Genomic DNA, 6,353 nt, shown 5'->3' on the forward strand with positions numbered 1-6,353 from the left:
TGTTATTAACCTCAATAATATTTTCATAACTTTTTTATTATTACTTCATGTTAGTGTGTTTTGTTCTTTTTTGATACAGTTAATGTCCAGGGGTCGGTATTACGAAGCATTCCTAAGACCTGTCATACGATATATCTTAGGACATGTCTTATGATCCTCTTATGATTATCTATGGACATATCTTTATTTGATGAATTATAATTGTGAGTGTCCACTTTGGAGGCAATAGTAAAATACTTTCATTCTAGTTGACACTAAAAGACATAAGAGGATACCCAGGATAGATGTGTCTACAAATAAAGTTGGGAATTGAAATGCGGTATGTGTCTAAAAGACCCCCCCCCCCTCCATGGAGCAAACAACATCCAAAGGCCACAAATACATGCGTTCAAAGTAGAGGATATATATTTAAAACATCAAAATGACATTCTCCTCATGCAATGATCTTATAGTTTATAAAAAAGAAATTGAGTTATAAATGCTGAAGGCCAAAAATGTTGAAGAGTAGATCCAAAGATATTGATAATGAAGCGTGGTCCAATAAAAACTATTTCAGCTCTCTCTTGCTTTTACAGAGTAAGCATATGAGACATTGTTTTAGTCTATGCATGCTATAAAACGAGAGGGAGGAATATTACCCAAAATTATTAGGCATTATTCTTTTTTTTTTGGAAGAATTTCGTTACTAGTATCTAACGTAATTGTCATTGAGGAAATGCAAGCTTTTAGTAATAGTGTCACACCTATTTAAGTAATTGCATGTTTTATGCAGTACATCATGATGTACTGCATAAAACATGCAATTACACGAAAACACATTTTGCCAACATAAGCATAAAACATATATTTCTGAAACTTTGTGATCATTGTCCTCTACAGAAAGAGACACGTTATGGATTATTTATTGTTGTTCTTTATGCATTTGGTGAATTTAAATGTATATTTTACTTCATTAAGATATATCTTAAATTTTGTACAAGTTAAAATCATTCTTAAGCAATATTTTGTACAGGTTATAACATGTATGAGGTACTTTTGTACATGTTATAACTTGTATTTTTGCGTTATACAAGTTATAACATGTACAACATTTTTGTACATGTTATAAAATGTACAAAATCGCAATTTGTACACGACATATACACATATATGTCTCTGACAGAATCAACATGATATATGCGATCATTTTTGGATGAAATTAATATTACTTTAATATTACACTTTTTTAAACCATTTTTATCAATTTTCAATTTCATGTGTTGTTTCCGTATATGTTATGTTTCATTGCTCATGTGTTGTTTTCGTATATTTTAGCCGCTCGTCTTGCGCCTACCCATTTGATCTGATAACAACCCATATAGCAATAAAATTATACTTTTGTTGCCATTCATAACTCTTAACAGACCAATTAACAGACCGGGTTTTATACATCCGACCCATTAACAGACCAGGTTTTAAATAAAGATTGATTTATGTCACCAAAATACAGATTTTCGTGTAGATTTTTCACACAATGATATCAATATGGTTAACAAACATAATACCTTTCTTTTTTCGATGTTCAAAATATTGAATGCAAGTAAATTTAACCAATGTGTCATTTTGTGTACATTTTATGTGTATAAAATGTGTATAAATTTATTGATGAGTAACCCGCCTTTTCATTTTATAGATCGTACATTGAAGCTAGAAAAATAATAACTATACCATTGAATTCAGTACATTGAATTGTTTTGTTAGACATGAATACTTTTTATGATGAAAATATATTTAGAAAGTTGTACAATGAAACATGCTGAACTTTCAATGATTTTCTATATAACACCTGATTAACAGACTTTAGCCAACCCGATTAACAGCCCACCACCGATATAGCCGCATACTCAATATAGATTAACCCACCAATCTCTCGGTTGGCCGAGTGCCGGCCGTGCTACTGTTACACATATATATTTACATGCGTTAAAGTAGTCACGGACATAAATGAAAATAACGCTTATTACATTTGGTATGTGACTTGGGAACAGTATATCTTTCATTTTGGTGTTGTTTAGGCGTTCCTGGTGAAACTTAATCTACAAAAGCAATGTTTAATCAACGTTACCTATAACACCAGCTGTTTTGCCCGGTCAGTAGCCGATTTTATTGATCCCAAAGCAGCTCTGCAGTCAGCAGTAATATATAATGCTAATGATTTTCTATGTTTTGTTTGATGGACTCAAGTGTTTTTCGTTGTTGTTGCTGCTGTTAGTGTTTTTTTTTTTTTTTCTGGTAGGGGGGTTGTTGTTTCTCTTCGTATTGTGATATTTGAATGTGTCCTTAGTATCCACTGATTCTTTTTTACTACTTTAAAAATTGATAAAGGGTAATGTGGGGGTGGGGACGGCATTTTTTTCAGTGTCTCTTCAACACAAATATTACAGAATAATAATCGTAAAACATCAGAAAGGTGGTCGAACTTTATTTTGACGGAGTGAAAATAATTTTCTACATTTAATGCATTTGTTAGAAGTGATTTTATCATTTGTCAATCCCTATCCAGGTTGTCCACATTACTCAACAAGATAGTCACAAAACCACTCATGCGGCTAACAAGCTACTGCTGCTGAGAACATATTTGTAAAAAATTTGTAAGGGTTCCACGGAACCCAGTGTCTCGCCTACTTTTGCTGTTAATCGCAGACTCAACAAACATGAGGAAAAACATCAATAAAAATTTCCCTCTCGATACTGTCTTTTGATTGAAAGAAGCTTCCAAGTTTGGTAAAAAAATCCAGGATAGTTTATGAATCTAATAAATGTTTTATAAACTTTAACTGCAGACTGTATGTAATGTTAACTGGAAGAAAAACTAAGTCCATTTATAAGTAAAATACGGAAAAAGTGAATTTTTTTTTACAAAATTTACTTCTGAATAATATCTTATGATCAGAAACAAGCTTTTGTCTAAGTTTGGTAGAAATCCAGGATAGTTAAAGAACATTATAAAAATTTTAAAAACTTAAACCACAGAGTGAATGTTTTGTTTCTGTCAAAAAAACTAAGTCCATTTATAAGTAAAATACGGAAAAGTGGAAATTTATTTTCACAAAATTTTCTTCTTGATACTATCTTATGATCATAAACAAGCTTCTGTCCAAGTTTGGTACAAATCAAGGATAGTTTACTGTTTATGAAAGTTATACAAAATTTTAAAAGCTTTAACCACAGAGTGAATGTAATGTTTCCTCGCAGAAAAACTAAGTCCATTTATAAGTAAAATACGGAAAAGTGGAAATTTATTTTTACAAAATTTTCTTCTTGATACTATCTTATGATCATAAACAAGCTTCTGTCAAAGTTTGGTACAAATCAAGGATAGTTTATGAAAGTTATTAAAATTTTAAAAACTTTAACCACAGAGTGAACGTAATGTTTCCTCGCAGAAAAACTAAGTCCATTTATAAGTAAAATACGGAAAAAATGGAATTTTATTTTTACAAAAATTTACTTCTGGATACTTTCTTATGATCATAAACAAGCTTCTGTCCAAGTTTGGTAGAAATTCAGTATACTTTAAGAAAGTTATTAAAATTTCAAAAACTTTAACCACAGAGTGAATATTTGTGGACGCCGCCGACGACGACGAAATGTAGGATCGCTTAGTCTCGCTTTTTCGACTAAAGTCGAAGGCTCGACAAAAATCGTACATGGATTAAACAGTTATGTGCGTCATTCTAGTGAGGATCTTTGTTTCAACACCAATCTTAATGACTAAATAAAATAAAAAAAATAGTATTCTCTTGATAGGATACAGGTGTCGGTTTCACAAAAAAAATTACGACTAAGATTGATCGTAAGGATATTGAATACAGGACTGGAACTCATCACCTATACTCTACATATGCATGAACTCGTGCAGTGTTTGTCTTGAACTACATGTGAAAATAACAAAAACTTTATTGTCCTAAGTTGGCACGCTGAATCGATTTAAACATACGGCAAGTTCATAACAGTTTGAAGGAAGACATATTTCCATACTCAAAGTCATGGTTCTCAGTGACTCTGGTCCGACCACTCTTGCTCTTACTTTTGACTGCTTACTCTTGGAAAGGCAAAACATATCAATGTTATATGTGTTTTATTTGAGAACGGGGTCAGTTTGTACAATTCAGAATTTAACTTTTAAAAATGGTGTCGACCTGAGTATGCATGTATTATGTGTCACGCACTGGGAAAAACGCAGCCATAAATCTCGTGACGTTGTCTTTTTAGGAAAATTTATAACAAAACCTTTATATACGCATAATGGCACAGGCCTCTTGACAAGTTGTAGTATGCACTGGTTATGTTAATGGTCATATATATATATATATAGCCGAATTTACGCCGGGTATGTGTTTCTCTAATTGTTGAAGTCCGTATGGTGATTTGCCATTGCATGCTTACTACAGTTTTCTAGACTCAGATTTATTAAGAAGTTGACATAAACACTTGTCGATTGTTGGAACCCATATGATGTGATGACTGCTAGATGGTTTGTTTCACTGAGTTGCTCCATTGTTGATTTATACCTATGCTTTGGGGGGAGGAGGGGTCCTGATCACGACACTAGAAAATGCTTGTTTTTGGCCTTTTTTTTTTGCCCCAAACTCCTGCATGTTTGAGGCAATCACCCCCAAACTCAATCTCAGCCTTCCCTTTGTGATATTGAACCTTGTGGTACAATGTCAGAGAGATCCATACACTTACACACAAGTTCGTGTCCGGAAACTACAAAAATGCTTGTTTTTGGCCCTTAGTTCCTAAACTGTTCAAACCATAACCCCCAAAATGATTTCCAACCTTCTACATGTGGTATTAAACATTGTGGTACAATTTCAGATCAATCAAAATACTTATACACAAGTTATTATCCTGAAACTAGAAAAATGCTTATTTTGGGCCCTAATTTCTAAATGGTTGGGACCATCATCCCCAAAATAAATCCCATCCTTCCTTTTGTGATATTGAAGCTTCTTAAAAAAAATAATAGAGATCCATTTACTTAAACTAAAGTAATTGTCCAGAAACCAAATGTCTTCGGATGATGACGACATCATAGCATTATATGAACCCCCAAAAAATTTTGCGGTTGTAGAATGATCATATAAAATTGAGACAGGAAATGGGGAATGTGTCAAAAGCGACAACAACCTGACCATAGAGCAGACAACAGCCGAAGGCCACCAATGGGTCTTCAATGTTGGTTTTTGGACATTCCACATGGTTTGCTCATTTTTGTAGGATTTTGTTTTGAAATGATGATGAACCCATTTAGTTGATCAATAATGAGCAAGGTTCAGTTTTGGTGGTAAAGTTCAGATCTCAGATACTATCAGCCATAGGTCTAGTATATTTGGTGTGTGGTAGGATTGTAAGGTGTACATGTCCAACTTGCAGGTGTCATCTGACCGTGACCTTATTTTCAAGGTTCAATGGTTTAGTTTTATTATTATACTGTATGCAACAGGTCTACTATATTTGATTTATGGAATGATTGCAAGGTGTGAAAGTCCAACTAGCAGTTGTCATATGACCTTGACCTGATTTTCATGGTTCAGTGGTAAGAGTTCAAGTTTTTTGGGTTTTGGTCTTTTTTTTCTAATACTATATGCGATAGGTCAACTAGACATGGTGGATGGAAATATTTTATGATGTAAATGTCAGTCTCACAGGTTTTATTTGACCTTGACCCCATTTCACAGTTAATTGCTCAGTGTTTGTGTTTTTGTGTTTTGGTCTGTTTTTCTTAAACTAAAAGCAATAGGTCAAGTATATTTTTTAGGGTGGAAGGATTGTTAGCTGTATATGTTTGTCTGGCAGGTATCATCTGACCTTGACTTCATTTTTGGTGGTTCATAGGTCAATATTAAGTTTCATGGTTAAGTTTGTTATTTGGATACTATAAGCAATAAGCCAACTATATTTAAAGCATAGATTGATTGTAAGGTGTACATGTCTGCCTGGTATGGTTCATCTGAATGACCTTGGCCTCATTTTTATGGTTCATTAGTTTTCTTGGTTAAGTCTGTTTCTTAGAATTTAAATGCAACAGATCAACTAAGTTTAGTGTATTCAATGATTGTAAGGTGTACAAATATTTCTCATTTGGTTTATCTGACCTTGACCTCATTTTCTTGGATCATGTTAAGTTTAAGTGATAGTTGTAGTAAAGCTTGATATTTACGACTATCAACATAACATCAATGGTTAGTAAAGAAGGCGAGACATTTCAGCTTGTGCACTCTTGTTATTCTAATATCAATTCTATTTTGCACTTAGGGATGCTAAAACATGTATTCTTATGTTTACTGCCATAAAACAAGAAATCA

This window comes from Mytilus galloprovincialis, chromosome 1, assembly GCF_965363235.1.
Source record: "Mytilus galloprovincialis chromosome 1, xbMytGall1.hap1.1, whole genome shotgun sequence".
NCBI classification, from domain to species: domain Eukaryota; kingdom Metazoa; phylum Mollusca; class Bivalvia; order Mytilida; family Mytilidae; genus Mytilus; species Mytilus galloprovincialis.